The sequence below is a fragment of the Peromyscus leucopus genome, chromosome 4 (assembly GCF_004664715.2).
Source record: "Peromyscus leucopus breed LL Stock chromosome 4, UCI_PerLeu_2.1, whole genome shotgun sequence".
In the NCBI taxonomy this organism is placed as follows: Eukaryota; Metazoa; Chordata; class Mammalia; order Rodentia; family Cricetidae; genus Peromyscus; species Peromyscus leucopus.
Genome location: NC_051066.1, coordinates 151,417,814 through 151,440,382, shown reverse-complemented (window position 1 = coordinate 151,440,382; position 22,569 = coordinate 151,417,814). Strand labels below are relative to the sequence as shown.

Here is a 22,569-nt window from a genome sequence, read left to right as displayed (position 1 = left end):
GTGTGTGTGTGCGTGCGTGTGTGTATGTGTGTGGTGTGTGTGTGTGTGTGTGTGTGTGTGTGTGCGTGCGTGGTGTGTATGTGTGTGGTGTGTGGTGTGTGTGTGTGTGTGTGGTGCGTGGTGTGTATGTGTGTGGTGTGTGTGTGGTGTGTGTGTGTGTGTGTGTGTGCGTGCGTGGTGTGTATGTGTGTGGTGTGGTGTGTGTGTGTGTGTGTGTGTGTGGTGTGTGTGCATGTGTGTGTGTGTGCATGTGTGTGTGTGTGCGCGTGCGTGTGGTGTGTGTGTGTGTGTGTGTGTCTCCTGTGCCCAGCAGGGAGTTTAACAGAAGGGGTACCCCTTCCCACTGAAATAGAGCCCAAGCTGCCTCTAGACTTTTCCGGATGCCCCGTGGGGGGTTACCACGTGCCCCCAAGGTTGAGAATTTCTTATGGGCAGGTCATGTAGGGGACAGAAGCCAGGCCTGGCGGAGCTTTTCACACACGGGGACGTATCAGTGGCCTGTGAGGCAAGGATGGACGCCAGGCACCGTTACTCTGTGCAGACGAGCAGTGGAAGCTGAGAGGCGTGGAACCTGGCCAGCTCCAGTGTCTGCGCCCTAACCTCTGTGCCCTGCGGTCCAGCAGAAACACACCCATCATTCATGCCTCTGTCCCCCAGGTGTCCTCCACTCACACAAAATACACCCTGTTCTTAGATTTCTTTTATGTTTTACATTCATTTATTTAGTGTGTATGTGAGCACACAAGCATACCGTTGTGCATATATAGAGGTCAGAGGACAATTGTGTGGAATCGGTTTTCTCCCTCTCCTCGCAGGTTCTGGGGATCGAACTCAGGTAATCAGACTTGGCAGCAAGCCCCTTACCCACTGAGCCCTCTTGTCGGCCCTGTTATTTCTTCACGTTGCTGTTTTGGTGTTTTGAGGCAGGATCTCATTATGCAGCTCAGGCTGTTGTCAAACTCAAAATCTTCCTGCTCCTGAATGCTGGGGTTACAGGCGTGAGCCACACACCTGACTTAGTTTCCCCACTTTTGATGAAAGAGCCAAGTAGGAGCAGTTTTTCATTTCCTCTATGGTTTTACTATAAGAAAAACAGTGGTGTCTGGGAAGCAGGGGCGGGGATCCCTGGGGGCCAAAATCATTGTTTCTGAATCAATTTTGCAAGAAAAATCTATAAACATTTTAAATGTGAAATTTCCTAATGTTTAATGAGAATTCATTTAAAACATTAAAACCCCGGGAAGACAGAGCAGAACTGGAGTCTGATGCTGCTGAGAGTTGCCGGCCTGCAGTACTTCCCCGGGGCAGTCAGTGTGGGGGACAGACAGGTCTCCAGGCTTCTCACCATTGGTTAATTTCATTTTTGTGACACTAATCCTCTCTTCTATTGTTCATTAATCCATATACACACCTGTCCTCACAACCCCCACCCAACTACCCCCCACCATCCACCCCCACCATCCACCATCCACCTCCACCATCCACCCCCACCATCCACCCCCACCATCCACCTCCACCATCCACCCCCACCATCCACCCCACACCATCCACCCACCCACCCATTCACCCACCCACCCATCCATCCACCATTTACCTATCTATCCATCTATCCATCCTTCACTCACCCACCCATCATCTGTCAGTTCATTTCCTGCCCAGCCATCATTGGTTCTCTATGGTCTACCACACTCTGGGCCAAGTCCTGGGGTCATGGTGGAGGCTGGCATCTAATTCCTGTCCTCGAGGAAATCATTGAGTCTAGTGGGCGTGAGACATGGACCAGGGACAACGAGAAAACCAAATCCTGTTCTGTTCAGATCCTTCCTGTCGGCTGTCGTGAGCAAACTCCGTCGGAGCCTCGGCTCTCCCTCTGTGAAATGGACTGTCTTTTCCACTTTACATTGCTGTTACAAAATACTTGAGACCTGGTAGTTGTTAAATAGCTGTGGGTTATCTTGGCCCACAGTTCTGCAGGGCGGAAAGTTCAGGTCATATCTGGCTGCTTCCAAACATGGCAGAAGTCACAGGGCAAAGACCCAAGTGGGGAGCGCAGTGGTGGAGACAGAGGCCAGCTCTACCTGACACCCACCTGCCTGCTCCATTCCCAGGGGTTCCTGCAGACTCTGCTCAACTCCCTGGAGACCTGCTTCCACCTCAGGGTAACTTATTGGCCGGGTACTTCATCAGGCCGCTGCCTTTGACAGGGCTGCATAGGCCACCAACAGGAGGCCTGGGGACACAGCACATCCAGGCCCCTGTGAGGAGCTGGAGGTCATGGGTGATGGTGACCAGACCAGGACAGCAGAGGACTGGTTCTCGAGGGATCTCAACGGGCTTTTTGTGGGGTGGCATCCAGAACATCTCAGCTCTGAGTAAGGGGAGGGGTCGCTCTGTGACTGACCAGCACCAAGCCCTGGCCAGGCTCAGCCCCAACACTGGCCCCTCTCTCTCTCTCTCTCTCTCTCTCTCTCTCTCTCTCTCTCTCTCTCTCTCTCTCTCGGGATCCACCACTATGGGCTCCTGTGGGGACAGCATGGATCAAAAGCCCGTGGCCTCTCTTGACTAGATCCGCTGTGATTTGGTTCCCATTTTCAATAGAAACTGTGCTTATTAGAGGACATTAGGAGAAACACATCAAACACAAAAGAAGAAAAATGTCTTGTTCCATCCCTTCCAGGGTGACCACAGTAAAACAAGTCCTGTTGTTTTCTTCCCGCAAGCCAGGCTCCTGAGGGGTGTGTGTGTGTGTGTGTGTGTGTGTGTGTGTGTGTGTGTGTGACATGGGTTAGTCCTGTGGTGTTTTTCACAATTTCTCTCTTCTGTCCCAGCCCGCCCCCCCCCCATCGTCTTCATGAACATATTTGAAGGCTGCTTTGGGTTGTCTACCAGATGTTAAGTGAGCTGCTGTTGTGGCTGGGCGGTGGGGTGGGGGTGGGGAGCTGGGTATGATAACATCACTGACGGAGCCAAGGATGCCCAGCGAGGCCCTAAGCACTTGTGTTAATATTGGCCCTCTTCTTCCTCACAACCTGCTGCGATATACACACTATCGCGATACACACTATCGCTGCTTGCTTTCCAGGTGGGGAAACAGAGTCATGGCCGCATGACTAAGAGGCAGCATTGGATTCCAGGGGGTTAGCCACAGAGCTCAGGCTCTGGCCGTGCTGGTCACCCGCAAACAAGGGCCCGGAGCTGGGGCAGGGAGGGCATGGGGACTGATGGTCATTTGGAGCATCGGGGAGGAGGAGGTGAGGGTGACAGGCAGAGGGAACAGCGTTCTGGACTATGGCTGGGAGGGGCAGGACTGGGTGGTGGCCTCGAGGGTTCTAGATTTCCTGGGGAGTCAGAGAATTCAAGCAGGACCTGGCATGGCTGGGGAGGCCTTGCTGGGTTCCATGCTGGGTCCTGGCTCTGACTCAGTACTTGCCTGCCCACCCTGTTTACCCAGATCCCAAGTACTTTTTTTGGAGACAGGGTCCCATGAAGGCCAAGCCAGCGAGAACAGACTTTGAAGTTTTAATTCTCCTGCTCCCGCTTCCAGAGTGCGGGGGTCCAGGCGGCACCATAGTCTACACCATGCTGGGGCTGGAGTCCTGGGCCTTGCAATTGGAGCGAGCTAGGCAAGCTCAGCCCCCTCCCCACCCCAGTCCTGGGCTTTTTGCTTGCTCTCTGCCTCTCAGCCCTCCTGGATGGCTCTGTCCCCTGCTCTGGCTCAGATCACCAGCAAACGCCTCGGAGAGATGGCTACAGAGGTCTGTCGACACAGTTGAGAGGCTGACATTTGGCCCGCCACACCATGCGGGTACCCGTGGAGACAGGTTCTTTGCCTGCAGGGTGCAAGGTCTCTCCGGGCTTTGCCTTCAGGCCTGTGGGACATTGCTGTAATCTGCCCAGAGGGTCTGGTTCAGCTTGAGAGGCTGTGTAGATAGCCACACGTCTGGTCTCGCTGCCCTAGGAGGTAATGAGGAGCTGCGGGAAGAGGGCCGGGGTATGGCCGCCTCCATCCTGCTTTCCTTCAGAGCAGCCCGTGATCCACCACCACAGAGACACTGTCTTCTGTCCGCTGTCACCAGGAGCCCCATGTCCTCCTAGGAGAGGCCGTGCCCAGCCCCTCCTCCTCATCTGTGCGCCCAGCCTCCACTCCCCTGCCCTGAGCCTCAGCCAAGCTCATATCTTATCAGCTCAAGTACTTCAGAGTTCAGGCCAAGAAGCCAAAGTCAATTTGAAAAAAAAAAAAAAAAGTCTGTAAAAGGCCCAAACACAGCCACCAGGGAGGGGGGCTGGGGGAGGGGAGGAGGCTGGGGAAGGGTGAGCTTATCTGGGGTCCCTGGTGGACTCTGAACCCACGGCTGACCTCTGTGGCTCTGAGCCATCCTAGGGGACAGATACACAGAGGGTCCCACAGCCCAAGCAAAGGACGGGAAATACTCTGTAATAGGAAGTCTCCAAGACAGACTGAGGTGGACAGGGGAACATGCATGTCTCTAGACCTTTTAGTAAACAGGACGAAGGGGACACAACCCCACCAGCCTGCAGAGAGACGTCTGAAGCACCGAGTGAAAGCTCGCACAGGGAGGCGGGGCCAGAGGGACTCAGACTCCTCCCGTCTTTTGGGCAACTTAAGACATGCTAATAAGCTCTTGTAGGGAGAAGCCAATGGGAACCTGGAGGATTCTGCTCCAGGTAACTGACCAATAGAGTAGAAGGTGGGCGGGGCTCTGGGTGCAAAGGTACAGAGCACGTGGTGCCGGAGCTCTGTCTCAAGGGAATTCTATCAGGCTCCTTCTCAGGGAAGTTAGCTCCCTGCAAGTGTTTCCGTGTGTGTGTGTGTGTGTGTGTGTGTGTGTGTGTGTGTGTGTGTGTGTGTGTGTGTGTGTGTGTGTGTGGTGTAGGCTAGAGGACAGCATTAGCTGTCAATCCTTAGACGTTAATATTTACTTTTAGATTTATTGATTTTTTTATTGATTATTTATTGATTTTTTGTAGTCCTGGCTGTCCTGGAACTCACTCTGTAGACCAGGCTGGCCTCGAACTCACAGTGATCTACCTGCTTCTGCCTCCCAAGTTCTAGGATTAAAGGCGTGCACCAACACCCCAGCTTATCTTTTCATTATGTGAGTGTATGCCGTGCATGTACTGTGTTTAAAGAGGCAAGGAGAAGACCTTGGATCTCCTGGAGTTGGAGTCACAGGTGGCTGTGAGCCATGTGGGTGCTGGGAACTGATCGGAGAACTTTGCAAGAACAGTATGTGCTCTTAACCACCGAGCCACCTCTCCAATCCTTGCCTGGCTTTTGTTTGTTTTTGTGACAGGCTCTCTCTCTCTGGCCTGGAGCTACGGAGTAGGCTGGGGTGTCTGTCCAGTGAGCCCCAGGGATCCACTCGTCTCTGCTTCTCTAACCCTGGAGTTCCGTACTTGTACAACCACACTTAGCCTTTTTCTTGTATGTGGGTTCTGGGGATTGAACCCAGGCACTCACGCTTTCAGAGCAAAGCAGTTTACGAAGTGAATCGTCCCTCCGGACCCTGAAAGTGCACTTACAGATGTATCATTTCCTGAACCTTCTGCGGACTCTGAAGCTGGGAACCAGACAGAAACACAGCAGGAAACTGAAGTCCGTGAGGTGAAGGGACACCATGGTCTAAGGTCCCACATTCAGCAGTGACTGAGCCAGGATCCGAAACAGGGTTCTTGGTGCTGTTTCCTACCCTGAGATGCTCATATGTGCCCTTCGAGGCAGAAACGTGAGCCATGCACTCCGTTCAGCACAGCCATCCCCCAAGAATACACTGAAAATATCCTCAGACACATAATCCTGCATACAGGATAGGATGGGTCCTCGCCAAGGGGACACACTTGTGCAATCCACCCCCAGATGAACACAGAACATCCCAGAATCCCCTGTCTTGCTCCCTAGAAAGTCCACTAAGGACACTGAACTCTGAACTCAAGCCCTAAGATGGCTTATGTTGGTTGGAACTGGGCATAAATGGAAGCCACAGCGACTGCATCCCTGGTGGACTCTTAGTGGGACTCAGCAGAGTGTCCGGGGCAGCAGCCAGAGCAGGACAGCTGGGGGGGGGGGCTGTGAGGGCGCTCACAGCAGTGTGTCTGGGGCAGCAGCAGGGTCCCTCACGCGCCCCTCTGGGGTGGGGGTGGGGGGAATTAAAAAAGAGAGAGAGAGAATGAATGGCTTCACAGTTCCTCAAAGACCAAGTGGAGCACCTTCTAGAGGTGTGGGCCTGACGTCCCCAGGCTGCTGGGGAGGCTGAGGCAGGATCATCACAAGGTCAAGGCCTGCCTGCCTCGGTTTCAGAGTGAGTTCAGGGCCAGTCCAGGAACCTTTCTGAGAGAAGAGAAAGAGGGCGGTGTGGGGGGGGGGGGTTGTCCAGCGGTAGAGCACCTGGCATGTACAGGACCCCAGTCTCCCTTCCACACAGACGAATACACTTGAAATTCCATGACTGCATTCCTGAGTATCCATACTCAAGAAAACTGTATCTGTGTAAACACAGCGACAAATGTCCATCAACCAACAAAAGGGAAACCCAAACTGTGGCCAGTTCCTACAAGGGATCGCTATACAGCCACAAAAAGGAACGAAGCACCGATGTGTGTTACAACATGAACCGCCTTGGTGATGCATGCCCAAGGGCCCCGTGTGGTGGGATCCCTTTCCAGGAAGAGACAGGAAGCAGGAGATGGGGGAGGGGAGGGGGAGGAGCCTGCTAAGAAGCTCATGGTTCCTTTCAGGGGTGAGGGCAACATTCCACTGTGGTGACTGTGGCCTGCACAGCTCTGTGAGGGCCGGAAAGCACTGGCTTACACAATTTAGAAAGTAGATTTTGTTCTGTGGAGTCTTTGTCAACAACACGATCGTGTTTTAATGTTTTGTTTATTATTATTGGGGGTGTGGGAGGGTGAGTTCTCTCCTTCCACCTTTATGTCGGTTCTGGGGATTGAACTCAGGCCACCAGGCTTGGGGAACAAGGGTCTTTACCTGCTAAGCCATCTTGCTGGCCCCAGGGCGATGATGGGGAGATATTGCAGGTGGCTTCAGCAACACCAGCTGAGCGGAGTGTGGTTGTCCACCTGAGACGCCAGCACTCTGGAAGCTGAGGCAGGAAGGTCCTGAGTTTGAGGCTAGCCTGGGCTCCCTAGTGAAATACCATCTCTAAACTTCAAACCTAAACCCAAACAGAAACAAAAACCTAAGACCAAATAGTCTGCATGTGGCTACCACATGGAGTACTCAGGAAATGCTATTTATTTTATATTTATTTATTTAGGGTTTTTGTTTGTTTATTTGTTTTCAAGACAGGGTTTGTGTGTAGCCCTGGCTGTCCTGGAACTTGCTCTGTAGACCAGGCTCACCTTGAACTCAGAGATTCATCTGCCTCTGCCTCCCAAGTGCTGGGGTTAAAGGCGTGCGCCACCATGCTATTTTAAATGACAAGATAAGCTGGGGCCCAACACAGCCTTGAGTATGAGGTCCCAGTTTCCACCTGTGTCATGAAAATGGAGGGCAGCTTCCTGCGCTGAGCCCTGTCTGAGGCATCATCCACTGGGTCTCAGTATCACTATCTGCAGAGTGGGGTGAGTCACAGTGCCACCTCCTCAGTGGTGACAAGGACTGGGAACAGAGCCTGGGGCCCAGCAGGTGCTGAGGGCTGCTGGTATCATTTCTGGCGCTTTCCCTGGCTTCCTGGTGCCTTTCAGGCAAGCTGGGTTCTCACAACAGTAAAGACAAAAACAGCAGAACCCTTAACAGCTGTGGGGAGGAAGGGTGGGGGTCACAGGGGAAGGGGCAGGGGAGGGTGAGGGACAGATGGAAGGGAGGACAGACAGCCTGGATGGAGGGCACAGCATCCCAGAGGGTAGAGGTTCAAGCCAAGAGGCCCCCAGGTTGCATGGCAGGGAGACCCCCAATGCCTGTCTTGTCCCCTGGACACTGAGTGTGCGATACTTCTCCTTGGGTCTGTGGGGAACATGCCCTTCCTCCCTCTCTATCCTCTCCCCCCCTAGGCCACAGCAGCAGCACCTAGCATTTGCTGCAGGCTGAGTCCAATGCCCAGGGCCCTTTGCTGTGACTGCCCGGACCTGGGAGACCACTCTGGGTGGTGACAGAGTCAGAACTGTTTACAGAGGGGACACGCTAGACACAAGCCACATGGACAAGATGTGCCTGGTGTGTTTGGGAGAGCTAAGAATGCCCCCTCCTGCATTTTTTTTTGGGGGGGGCATGTGTACATGCCTATATGTGTGTTCATGTTGATGTAGATTGACTTCAGGTGTCTTCTGAAGGAGGCAGAAGTGGGCGGATCTTTGAGAGTTCGAGGTCAGCCTGGTCTACAGAGCGAGTTCCAGGACAGTCAGGACTACACAGAGAAACCTTGTCTCAAAAACACAAAAACCAAACAAACAAAAAAATAAATAGATTTAGACAGGGTCTCACAGTGGCTGTCTTGGAACTTGCTATGTAGACCAGGCTGGCCTCAGAGATCTGTCTGCCTCTGCCTCCTGGGGTTAAAGGATGTGCGGCCATGCCCAGACCTTAACATTATTTTTTGAGATAGGGCCTCTCACTGAACCTGGGGTTGTCTACTAGGCAGACTGGTTGGCCTGAAAGCCCCAGGCTCCTCCTCCACCCCTCCCCCCGCACTGGGATGACACACGTGTTTCAAGCATGGGGGTGGGGGTGGGGGTGGGGGGGGGGTGGGGGTGAGGTGGGGGGTGGGATTGAACTCAGGTCTACACAGCAGCTGCTTTACTGTGGGGGGGAGACCCCCTCCTCTTCCAAAAAGCTTTTCTGAGGCCCGTCTTTGCTCTAGACTGAGTTTCAGGCTCTGGGAGCAGCTGTGATCAAGGCAGACACCCACAATTCTCCCTGTTAAGGGACAGACACACAGACAGAAGGGAGGAGCTTCAGGAAACACAGCAAAGAGCCTGCTCCCCATGCTGACCAGATGGAGGCTGTGGGACCTTTAAGAGGTGGGGCCTAGGGGAAGGTGATTAGGTCATTGGGACCCACCCTCTGGAATAGATGCATGCTGGTCTAGGCACCCCACCCTCTGTTTAAACAGGTGTATATATGGGATAATGTGGGGGCTGCAAGACTGAGGAACTGTAAGGGGTTTCTGAGCACATGAAGACCAAAACTTAGTTAAAAATCGGCGACTTAATGAGCCAAGTGTCTCTGGTGGGACGAGCTGTAGCACCTTGTGAATTGCCTGCAGCCTCAGTCCTGCACTTTGGCTGTGCTTGGCCTGCTATCAGGCCACACAGTCCTCAAACACTGCCCAGAGCTCTCAGCGCAGACCTGAGACGGGAGTGTTGCAGACAGATGCCTTTCCGCTCTAATTTCCTGCTCCTGTAGAAAGAGCAAGTTAATTAGAGAGCGTGAAGGCCTCAGCACGGGTCAGCCATTGTATCTCCGATTGGGTCATGTTAGAATGGTTGATTTGTACAATTACTGTCTGGGTTGCTGACTTGGTTTTTCATCTATAAAAAAAAAAAAGTCCTTTGAAAAGCCAGGCATGGCGGTGCATCCTTTAAACCCAGCAGTGTGAAGCTAGCCTGGTCTACATAGCAAATTCCAGACCAGCAGAGCTCCTGAGTGAGATCCTGTCTTGATAAACAAAACTTGTTAATGAGTTTTAGTTTGAGGTTAGGACAGAATTTCCAATCATTTCTGAAATGGTCCTAAAAGGATTTCTGCCATTTGTACCACATGTGTGTGGGAAGTGGTATGCTGGACAGTTGTACTGTCAACTTGACACAAGCCAGAATCAGCTGGGATCAGGGAACCTCAACTGAGAAAATGCTTCCATAGGATGAGCCTGTACGCAAGCCTGTAGAGCATTTTCCTAATTAGTGATTGGCATGGGAGGGCCCAGCTCACTACGGACTGTGCTACCCCTAGGCAGGCGGTCCTGTGTGCTATAAGGAAGTGTGCTAAGCCAGGTGGTGGTGGTGGCGGTGGCGGTGGCGGTGGCGGTGGCGGCGGCGCACGCCTTTAGTCCCAGCACTAGGCAGAGGCAGGTGGATCTCTGTGAGTTTGAGGCCAGCCTGGTCTAAAGAGTGAGTTCCAGGACAGCAGGTTGAGCAAAGCATGAAGGCAAGCCAAAGCAGCACCCCCCATGGTCTCTGCAGCAGCTATTGCCTCCAGGTTCCTGCCTGCCTTTCTTCAGTGAGGGACTACACACTGTAAGAGGAAATCAACCCTTCCCTCCCCAACTTGCTTTTGGTTATTGGTGGTTTCTTGCTTTTGTTTTTTTCCCCCACTCTTTGGGGGGCTGCCACTCAGCTCCCAAATAAATACACAGAGACTTCTTCTTACTTATGAGTAACAAGCTAAGTCCTGGCTTATTTCTAGCTAGCTAACTTGAATTAACATGGTTCTCTTCTTCTACATTTTGCCTCTGGGATTTTTACCTTTCTTAATTCTATATGTCTCTCTTCCCTTTGTACTCCGTGGTTGGTTGGGTGGGTGGCTGGGTGGCTGGCCCCTGGCATCCTCCTCTCCTTCTCCTTTTCTTACTCCTCACTCCTCTCCTCTCCTCTTGAGCCTAGATTTCTCCTCCTTATTCTCTCTGCCTGGTAGCCCTGCCTATCCCTCTCCTGCCTTGCTATTGGCCATTCAGCTCTTTATTAGACCAATCAGGTGTTTTAGACAGGCACAGTAACACAGCTTCACAAAGTTAAACAAATGCAACATAAAAGAATGCAACACATCTTTGCATCATTAAACAAATGTTCCACACACAAACAAATGCAACCTATCTTCAGCTAACATTCCTCAACAGGTTACCATGTTGCATCATAGCAACAGAAACCCTAACTAAGACAATTGTACCGGAGCAGGGTTTTACTAAGACAGATCTGACCGTGTATCCTGGGGAGGATTGTGGTGGGATCTGAACTTTGGGCTGGAAAAGCTGGTGAGTGCTCAGAGCTCAGGGGGCTGTTCTGTGGGACTTGGAGGAGAAGGGCCTTGAGAGAAATGCAGAGGAGGAGGCCTGGCCCCTTGTGAAATTCCGGAGGGGAGCAAAGCCTCTGTCAGGGCCACTTATGGGATATTTGAACTGTGACTCTGTTTCTGATCAGCTGGGGCTGAAGAATCAGCTGTGATGAACAGGAGACCAGGTCCACTGAAGTGGAAGCTTTGCTTTGCTGGGACAGATGACGCTGGCAGGCTGGAGCTGAGAGATTAGCCACACTTGAGAGACCGGCGTCTTTAAAACCTTCACAAGGGCTTCCTCCGGGTCAGCACACAAAAGTTGTACTTCAGAAGGGTGAAGATTGTACCTCATGCTGACCCTTGGTAAGGTGTAAGAATTTCTCCGGTGGCACTAGTTTTAAAGTCACATGGAGAGCAGCTGAGGCTGGACACCGTGTGGCAGGGCTGGAGTCCCTGAAGAGAGGCTCGGAGAGGCCACTGGTGAAGGGGTAGATTCTGAAAGTGGAATCCCTATGAAGGGATCATGGGAAGATGCTGAGGCCAGGCACCATGTGGCAGAGCTCCTCTCCCTGAGGAGAGCTCAGGATAGGCTGTTGATGAAGGTGTACCCCAATTGCACTAGAGACCTGTTGTGTGACCAAACTTTTCCTGGGGAGAGGAAACACACACATCTTTTCACCCCACAGAGGGAACCCAAGATAGGCCGAAGTATGGATACCACCAAAGTCAACTTGGTGAACCATGGATGAGTTTTATTGGGGTCACTAACAGGAATATGGGATGACGGGTTACCCACAGGAGCAAAAATGCCTCAAAGACGACTGTATCACCAAATCCTACCCCAGTATGGGTGACAGCTCCCGAAGCTGGGAACCCAGAGCACACTGCACAGCCTGCAGGCGGCTTCCCAGGTGGAAGAGTGTCCTCTCCAGGTGCCTCAGTTGGTCTAAAGCTCTTCCAGGCAGCTCAGCTGGTCTGACCCTCTTCTTGTCTACCCTGGCGGGAAGGAAACTAGTGAATCTGGTGAGTTTCAGGGAGGTTTTTTGTTTGTTTGTTTGGTTGGTTGGTCTTTGGTTTTTCCAGACAGGGTTTCTCTGTGTAACAGTCCTGGCTGTCCTGGAACTAGCTCTGTAGACCAGGCTGTCCTCGAACTCACAGAGATCCCACCTATCTCTGCCTCCTGAGTACTGGGGTTAAAGGTGTGTGCCACCACAGCCGGCCAAGTTTCAGGTAGTTTTTGAAGCTACATTTTCTCTGTTCCCTGCTTAGGGAGCTCCCCTGCAGGATGGAAGTCTCTAATCTGGGAGGTGACTGTAACATAAGACCCCAGCATTTCGGAGATGTCAGTACCATGGATGACACTAAGGACATCAGCAGTTGTGGAGTGAAGCCAGCCTGAGCCTAGGGTACATACAAGCTGTGTGTTTTGGGTGGCAGGGCCAGAGAAGTGTGACCTTTCAGGGTCTTCAGAGAAGTGTGACCTTTCAGGGTCTTCAGAGCCGGGGGGTGGGGGTGGGGTGGAGTAGAGGGTATTAGAGGGTCCCAGACACCAGGCACCAAATTCTTTGCACCACTGAATTTTGGTTTTGCTTTGCTCTGACTGCAACGGTGCCCTGGCTCTTCCCTGGTCCTCCCCTCTCAGAGTAAGAAGGCATGTATTTTATTTTTATCATTTTAAAGATTTGTTTTTATGTGCATTGGTATTTTGCCTGCCATGTATGTCTCTGTGAGGGTGCCAGATTCCCTGGAACTGGAGTTACAGATAGCTGTGAGCTGCTATGTGGGTGCTGGGAATTGAACTCAGGTCTTCTGGAAGAGCAGCCAGTGCTCTTAACCGCTGAGCCATCTCTCCAGTCTGATGTTGAGACTTTAAGGAGACTGAACTTTCATTTGGATTTTTAGAGACTGTGACCTTGAAAAGTAGCTATGTGCTTGGTTGTGATGATCATAGAATCAAAATATTAGTCAGCCCTGAAAATGCTGGAAATGTTCTCTGCCCTGTAGTATCAAGATTCACTTATTTGTGCAAAAATAAATAATTGTGTATAAATAAATAATTGGGCCATGTGGGAGGTGAGGAATGATAATGAAATATGTGTATGTACACAAATCACAAATGTACTGAAATCATCATGCTGAAGGACCAATACAGATTTAAATAGGCTGGAGAGATGGCTCAGCAGCTAAGAGCATATACTGCTCTTGCAGAGGACCTGAGTTCAGTTCCCAGCAGCCAAACACATCTGTATGTGCATGGTGTATATGCATGGACACACAGACACACGGGGGGGGGGGAGAGGAGAGAATATATACATACACACACATACAGAGAGAGAGAGAGAATATATGCATAGACACACATACACAGAGAGAAAGGGAGGGAGAGAGGGAGAATAAATATTAAAAAAATAAATACCATCTCATTTGTGCAATGATTTGCTTTCATCTTTTTTTAAAATCACATTTTATTTTGTGAACATGCATGCACGTGGGCAGGTGTGTGCGTATTTGTGAACACGAATGTATGTGAGCAGGTGTGTGCGTATGCCATGGTGTGCACATAGAGACCAGAGGACATCTTGGGAGGATCGTTCTCTCCCTTCATCACGTGGGGGATTGAACTCAGGTTGTCGGGCTTGGTGGCAAGCTCCTTTACCTACTGAGCCATCTCACCGGCCCCAGCTTTCATCTCTAATAAATGTTAAAATTGTATGTCTTCCAAAGACTTGCTTTAAAGTAAATTTCCCTGCTTATTACCAGTAAACGTTTGACTTGTCTGATATTTTATATTCTCGGGGTCATGTAAGAATTTCTTAGGAAAAAGGGGCTGGGGAGGAAAAGCTTTAAGAGTTTCGGGGGAGATGGAGCCCCACCCCGTGTGGAACGCCCTGATTCTGAAGTCAAGGTTGACATTTACAGTCTGCACTACTGCCCCAGTGGACACCGGGCTTCGAACTCGGTCACACTGTTTGCAAAGGTCTTTACAGCTGCTGCCCCAGGGGGCTGATCGATTCCCTGCTCTGTAGCAGAGGTCAGAAGTCAACTGGACATTGCTTCTCCTGGGACTGAGTCAAGGGACAGCATTACAGAAATAGTGAGGCTCTTCTCCCACGGCCCCTGAGCCGCCCCCCCTTCAGTGTTCAGCCATTTTCTTAATTTCCTAGGTGATAGTGGGGATCGAACCCAGAACCTTGCACAAGCCAGACAAATCCTCTACCAATTGAAGTACATCCCAGCTCTATACAATTTTTAAAAAGATTTTTATTTTTAATCATGTGTATGTATGCGCGCCTGCGTGCGTGCGTGCGTGCGTGCGTGCGTGCGTGCGTGCGTGCGTGTTAGAATCAGAGGTGGAGATGAAGTTCCAGGCAGCTATAAACTGCCAGACATGGGAGCTGGAAATCACACTTGGGTCCTCTGGAAGAGTAACACCTGCTCTTAACTGCTGAGAATGTCTCCAGCCCCGCCCCCGTTTGGAGACAGGGTCTCACTATGTAGCTCTGGCTGGCCTCGAACTCACTCTGTAGACCAGGCTGGCCTCAAGCTCACAGAGATTCATCTGCCTCTGGCTCCCAAGAACTGGGATCCAAGGCTATAATTTTCTTTTTGAGACAGGGTCTTGCAGTGTAGCTCAGGCTGGCCTGGAACTTGTGGCAATCCTCCTGCTCCAGCTTCTCAAGTGCTGGGACTACAGGCATGTTCCACCATGACCAGCTAATGAAGTTCTTATGATGAGATATATAATATTTGTTTAAAAAAAAAAAAAAGAGAGGCTTTCATATTTTGGGAACTTTGAAAACTCCTACAGGGACATGAAATCTCCAGTAGCCTGTGTACAGGATGGGCATCCTGACTCTGGCAGCCTGATGGTGGCACCTCATGAGAAGGAGGGAGAGGCCAGAGGAGACAGCAGGAGGGGCTGAGCTCTTCTGCCCATCCCCACACCAGCATTCTCCCCACTCCCCCATACCCCCTGCCCCACCACCCACCCCCACATTCCCACCCACAGCCCCACACCAACACTCCCTTTCACTTGCCCCCCAACTCTCCTCCAGCCCCCCACCCCTACTGGAATCCCACCCACACCCCCAACCCCACTTCCAATTCTACCCCCCCCCCCCCCCGCCCACCACCAGGTACCTTTGCTAAGTATTGGAAAGTGCTGGAGTCCTGGCTTGGGGGGCTGGCCTGTCGGCTGCCCTCCCTTCCTGCCAGCTGACTGACGCTGACTTCTCCAGCTGGCCATGGGCCCGGTCCTAGGAAAGAGAGTGTGATTGATTTAAGTCCACTACAGCAAGCCCATCTTCCTGGGCCTGGGATTGGTCTGGGGGTGATCCTGTGACCCATTTCTGGCCAGGGACATACTCTGCTGGGGACTTCTGGGAACGTGTTTCCTTTCAGATAAGAAAAAGGCAAATGAGGAGAGGCTGGCTGCCTCCTTTCCTCTCTTCCTGCTTTGGACACGGTTGGGTGAAGAGGGTGATGAGTCAACACGTCTGGCTCGGGCAGCCTTTGGTAGATAACTGAGGCAATTACCAGTTGAGGGCACATTTGAGCATTGAGGTCGGTGTGTCCTTCGCGATGTCGAGGGACAAGATCAGCTTAGCTAGGCGTGGACGCAACTCCTAGTTTCATCCAGACACCACAAGAACTGATGTGCTCTCATCCACACGAGAACCTGGCGCGAATAATCTTAGGTGCTCTATATCTACACAAGAATACTCGAGATACTAAGTAACAGTTAAGGACGCCATTACTCTTCAATGCCTCCAAAATAGACACATGTGAAGCTAGTCGGCTGGCGCTAAAGAGCATTCACGTCGAGTGGCTTATTAAATGCTACTCGATATTATGCGGCTTCAGAGAGTAGGACGTTTATATGTTCGGTAGTTTGCGTGTCTCTTACGGCAAGGAGGTGAAGAGGTAAAACACCTTACACAGGTGCCTACGAAACATACGTTATTACACCTGGCACGTAGTCATTGCACACAACCTAACCGAGGCTTCGGCTTCGGTCCTCATAGGTGAAGTTGAAAGTTGAAAGGTAGGGAGTTCTTATTCTACTTTTTGCCCATCTTAAGATTTTTTTGGTTTGGTTTGGGCTAAAGTGCAGGGCCCAGAACTGTCCTCAGTGGTGCCTTACAACTCAAAAACAGGAACCTGTGTCCAAACTCGAGTTGCTTGAAGAGTATTTGGTGTGCTAGACATACTGAGCTCACAGTTCTTCTTGCCTCACTCTATCAACCCTCTCAAGTGCTTGTGATCGAACAGACAACACGCTACCGTGTTTTCTATGGCCAGTACATGGCAGTCCAATGTGTGCTTCCACACAAACGGGGCATATCTAGTTCACTCAGTAATTGAAACTAAGTAAAACAGGAGCTTCTCTTCAGTCCTAACTGTACTTGCGGAACCGCGAGTGCTGCATCCTTCTGGCCAGACACATTAGTCTGTCTTTGTCCTGTTACGGCCCGCGGAGCCTTCTGGAGAGACCACAAATCCTCAGATGACCATAGGAGAGGGAATCTTGACGGAGGGTGTCCCACTTACAACCCTCTTCACGGTCCTGGTAGGAGTTGGACTTCGAACCTTCTTAATGATTTGTCGTTGGTGCCTACAGCTTACAAACTCCAAGGAGGACACTCACTGCTTTTGAGAAAAAATAAAAATTTGGTCATTCCTATGTAGTCACCTCTCACATTTAGTTGTTTAATCCACTATAGGGCGCAGTATCAGCTGAGGCTTCCCACTAGAGATCCTTAGTACTACCCAAAGCACACTGAGTGCTTCTGATCGCAGTACTCTTATCATCATTAGGGATTCTGGGACACTAAATATTCTCATGTATAATCAGGGCTCAGGGTAGTGTAGAAACAGGGAAACGGGGTAAGTAAAACAGGGCTTCTACGGTTCCCCAAGTGCACAATTAAAGCTTTAGTAACTTACTGGGAACAGACGCCGATTGATGTGACACTATAGCTCCTCATCGCGACACTAGCTTTATTGGCCAAGGAACATAAGAAACAATAAGGTGGAGTGTAGGTGGTTCTTAACGAGGCCGGCCACTAGAATGACCACACTTAGATGCAGCTAGAGAGAGGTCTGACATTTACTGAGTGTTGCAGTGAAGCGAGGTCTGGCCCACCCAACGTATTAAGGAGGGGTGGTAGGAGAGTTGAATTAAACCAGGACTTAGTTGTCGCCCATTACAATGACCCCAAACCCACTTGTTCGTGACTTTTGGAGGGTAATAATTACGACCCACATTCCTTCGAGAGAGCTACTAAGCATATAAGTGCTCAATTTCGGCTATGTTCCAGGGCCTAGTCACACTTTCGTGAAGTCATAAGCAGTGGATTGGCATGGTAGAACATTCAAGTAAGCGTGAGAGGCTTCGTGCTCTCCCTACCAAGACGTTGACGGCAGTTTAGTCCACGTTCAACTCAGTAATTTGAAATCTAAGTAAAGGGACTGAGTAGCTTCACTTCGTCGAGAGGTACCAAATACGGAAGAGGGCAATGTAACATAGTGCTGGGAAAAGACGCGATTCAGGGGCTATTTGGGGCACTGTGTGTATTCGTGGACAGCAGAAAGGCCTGAGTTATGGATAGCAGGACAAGCTTAGGTGAAGGTGCTGGAACCTTCACCAGAGTCCGTGAGTAAGGTGAAGAACATCATAACACATGATAGAGTCGAGTGAAATGCGCCAGTGTCATGTGACATACTAGCAGGCCGTTTTGACGAGAAGTTGAAATTTGAAGCCAAGCCTCACCGTCGTAGGGACCTGTTGATTTCATCGAGCCATAGGCACGACTCACACTTGCCTATGTTGAGAAATAAGGGCATTCTTTTCCCTGTTCCGACTAGGACACTTGGATGTCGCTGGTCGCTGGTTCATAGACTTAATTAGTTACCCGGGCCAGTACAGTGAGAGGCATGCAGGCACATCAGGACAAAAAGAAACCTGGTGCTTCGCTAATTCTACGAGAGCATTCGGGCAAGTTACATAAGGTAATAAGACGCCGCTCTATTGGGATTGAGCGACAGACTGTTTAAGGGTAAAACAGCAGGGGACGAGTTTCATAACCTACTTGCAGTCCAATAAACAGATAGTGAAAGCAGATCCTTGCATGCGCGAATATCAGGAACACAGCGAGTGGCTACTTTGCAAGCTAGTGGTGTAGCGCTGCCTTGGGAATGTACAGACTTATCGACATAGCCTGGTGAGTTGTCTGGGCGGGCACCCTTTCCATTGTTATCCCAGCCTCTAAGTGTTCGTGGGGGCTGGGCACCCCCGCATGTGACCATGGTGTAGGAAACATTATTATTTGCGTAAGACAATTTTTTTGCAAGCTCGAGGAGAGAGTAAGCACACTCTCCGTTTAGGAAGTTGACAATTGCACCGCACTATGTGTGCCTTACACCGACAACTCAACTCTGCGTTCTTAGAGAAATAAGCAGTTCTTGCACTTCACACGACTCACTGGGCACATGGACTGTGGATGGTGTAGAGCCTATTCAAAGTTGCAGAGTATCATTTGTTGGAGAGCACTAGCTACGAGACACAACCAAGAAGCTGTGTGTGCGTCCTAGACAATACGTTGGGGTGTGACACTATCTAGGCTTGGACTGGTTCAGGGTTCTCACACTGATTCAATCCAGAGTGATTAACCTAAGTAACAAAATCTAGGGCGCACATCTCTTCAGTTCCAATAGGCACTGCTGTCACTTTCATTCCTCATATGCTGAACGAAGGCAGACGCTCATGATAGACGATATTGTGCACTCGCATGGTCTGAGAGTCTTGAGCGAGGATACTGCAAGCAAACAACTGGGTGCTCGGTCTGGGAGGTGTTCTTGATCAAACTTGGAGAGGGTGGAAGCATCTGTATAGTGGATAGTATTGAGATCTGAATAGCACTGAGTCAGCTCATTCACTATAACCCATCTCATAGACGGCTCATTAAATGCCGCAGAATCGAACCTTGATCCCACCACTAATAATGCACATGATACAATGCTGGCTCTACAGACAATAACACTCTGCTTGAGAAAGCATTCTTGCACTCTACTGGTCATAGGCCAGTACACAATGCATATAATTGCACGTCGAAGCTAACGACTTCAGCCAACAAAAAGAACTCAAGTGTTAGAATTATACCTTTACCCCAACAATCTGCGGGCATACGAGCATATATGTAAGCTCTCCATAACTCAACGATATTCAACGAATGATAACTTAACGCAGTAAATACACACGGCGTGTACTTCCTCACTCTCATGGTACATCCTACAATCCGTGCTCAGGATATAAGACTAATGCATTACATCGACATTGGACAATAGACGACACCGCGCACGGTGACTATTTGCACTGTTTATGGCCAAATACCCATGGGCACATAATAAGACTACGCGTAGTTGGGCTTCATTACCAGACATATACACTAGCACATGCAACTATACCTATAAATTGACTCGATGTTAAAACTATCGGAAAACTGATTGTGTGGTTTCTCTCACACATTTATTCTATCACACGTTTTAGGAAAAGTTTGAACAATGAACTTCTTAGATGTATCCACCATATAAGATCGGACCCAGGCAGAAAAAGAAACTCCTCGCCAGTGTAGGCTCTCGTACGCACAACTTAAAGACATATTGACGATTTCGCACTCACACACTACTTTCAAGAAGTGCGCTCGTAATACTATTTTACGCCGGCAGATACACCGATAGTGAGCCTTATTCGCCTCACCGCACAAAGATAGCTGTGATGTGCGCCTAGAGAGAACAAGGCGGGCGCATCAGCTAGCTAGTTCAACACTGCAGTCACTTTAATGGCTGGGACACTAAGCTAACATGGAGACTATCGGGACGCTCTATAATTCCACGTCCTACCAAGGACTGTACATGCAGATATATGCATAGGGGAATTCGCACTTGCACGGGCGACGGGATAAGCTAGATAGTTCGCTTACACTGTTTGTGCCTACTTTGGCCAGAAATTTTAGCACACCGAGCTAGTCGTACGTTCTGTAGGCGGGCCTCGAATCAACACTTTAAGACTGCTGTTATGGAGACTTGGGAGACTGAATATAGATACAAAACTTGCACTCGTTTTAGTGAAGATAAGGATATAATATGATTCTAGTGGCCTTCAAGCCTCCTCAGGGTGAGATAAAGGCCTCTTCACTCTAGCTAGTGTTTTTCCTATAGGTAGCCAGTACAGTGAAGCTAGCGTGCACGCAGAGCAAGAAGAACCTTGTGCGGTGTCCGTCCATCCGGATTCAAAGTTTCTTACCGGTTCAGAACCAGGCCAGGCTTTCCTTTTGGGCCTCTCTCTCCTTCTTTCTCGTCTGGGCCAGAGCCCCAGGCTGTCCTCTCTGGTCCTGGGGCTTTCCACTCTTCTGGAAGCTTCACTCCCACAATGCGGGGCATCAGAGAGTTCTAGTCCGACACTTGCATGCTGAAACTAGAGTTAGAGGGAGCTGGCACTGACACTCCGTGAGGCTGCTTAAATCCTTCAGTTCCAATACAAGATGTACTTATGACTGAGGGGTCCAACCTCAGAGAAGATGCGGATAAGTTAGACTGGATTTATCTGCCACCGTCGAGAATAATACTATAAGGTGAGCAGCACATATGCACAAATAGGTGCTTGCGTTTCTCATATCCTTTTTGCACACTTGAGAAGTCACAAACACTTATATAATGTCACATGAGACCAAAAGTGTAGAGAAACTCATTGAAGCTAGTTTTTTCACTATATGATATCCTAACCTCCTGCGTCCACAAGGAAGTTGAATTCAAGAGCACGGCCGCCATTGGCCTTACAAGGAAAACACTACTGCTTTTGGAAAACGGAGCAATCTTTCTGCCAATTAACTGTGTTTCCATTGATAGGTTACGGGAGGTACGACGTCAGGCTTCAGCTCAGCACCACATCCAGAGATACACCTGTGTCTAAACCGGTACTCACACCCCAACACGTGGCGCCATAGGACTATTGTTTTCGATTATCTCAGTATTTTTGAGAGTAAACACGGTAAGGCTAGAGAACAGGATGGAATCGCCTATGGCGTCCTGTCTCAGTCCAATACCCAGCGGTTAAACTGTGCTAGGAACAGACGCGAGTGCTATTCGCTGCACCTGTTTACCCACTCGGACCCTAAGACTACGCACAATACGCTCGAGTCCGCTCTTCAGTTTATCGCTAAGGCTCAGTATGCACATCGACATTAAGGGTGCACTACAGAACCTGGAAATTCTTGAGGAAATCATGATACAACCAATTCTTCTTCTACGTTTAGGTTCTCCAATGCTTCGCAAAGGGTATGTGAGCACACGCATAGTTTAGGTGCCTGACATCTTCGCAATAGCACACATCCCTGCCTCCTCTATGAAGAAACTCTACGCATTCTTCAGGAAGTCACCTACTTATTGCGTCGTGAGGTATTCCATGACATAGGCCCTTGTTGCCATACAGGTGTGAGAAGGCTAGGCTCAGAACAAGAGAACTGCGTGCTTCTAAACAAGGCAAAACACGGCAGCGCCTATACTAGAATGTCACAAGCCTTTCAGATATCTGAGTTGGGACATAGCTAAGGTGAAAGCGAGGTCAGTGAGGGCAGGCGACGGTTCTGACTTCCACATCAAATCCTACACGTTGCTGACTCTTTGCCTGGAGAGTCGGGAATTCTTCAACAGCACGAGCACCCGACGTCAGGCATAAAGTCTGTGACTATATATACGTGAGAGACAGATAAGCACATCGAAACCTCAGTTCAAGGCCTAGCTATGAAGGCATAGGATCTCACTTCTGAATGAACACTAATTCCGCTCATAACAAAAAATTGAAACTGAGCTAGATTGACACTTTCATACAAAACTACCGTTTAGCGTAAGTTGAATATGAGTACGGCATAGTGAGGGAGACCTGCTTTCACCATTCCAAAACTAAGACACTTCTTATCTCTCGCTTCTCTTGAAATAAAGCAACGATTTCTCGCATGCGTGGCTCACTACTGTGTTATTCGATAATAGGGGCACGTGCCCGGGTGAGAGCACCACGCTAACAGTGAGCTAGCTCACGACACAAACACGACTAGTGCAACACTCCTCCCATACACAAACGGGGGAGATAGTCTCAGTGTAGAAACTTGCCAGCTATTGAGAAAAACTAACAAGGGTAGGAGACACGGACCGCCGTCTTCCCTCTACCCCAGTCCAAATACACTGTACTTGCTGGTTTGTACACACCAGAACGGCACAAATTTCTGGCCCACCACGGGTGCCACACCACGCTTATTTTTAGAGGCGCCTAAGCTGCCTGCCAGGAATAGGACCCCAGTCAGTTTCCCCCACACCCACATGGAAGCTTACAGCTGGCTGTAACTCCAGTTCCGGGTTCTGGCCTCTGTGGGCACCTGGCACGCACATGGCACACAGACACACATTCGGGCAGAACACCCGTACACATAAAACGAAAATGTGAAGTTCCCAGAGGCACTCGGTCTGGTAGAACAGAGAGGGGCAGAGTGAGGCTTGGGGCGTCTGCCCTGCACAAAGGGGAAATCGAGTTCTCTGTCTCCTCAGTCCCCAGT

At 50.2% G+C, this 22,569-nt stretch overlaps 1 long non-coding RNA gene across 1 annotated transcript; it reads right to left on the bottom strand.

The window, feature by feature from the left end:
• Positions 1-11,696: 11,696 nt before the first annotated feature.
• On the bottom strand, positions 11,697-15,444 carry LOC119087808. The gene is made up of 3 exons (XR_005091283.1): positions 15,329-15,444; positions 15,104-15,219; positions 11,697-11,959 (listed from the first exon to the last, which is right to left on the bottom strand). It is a non-coding gene; the product is annotated as an uncharacterized LOC119087808 (long non-coding RNA).
• Positions 15,445-22,569: the final 7,125 nt, after the last annotated feature.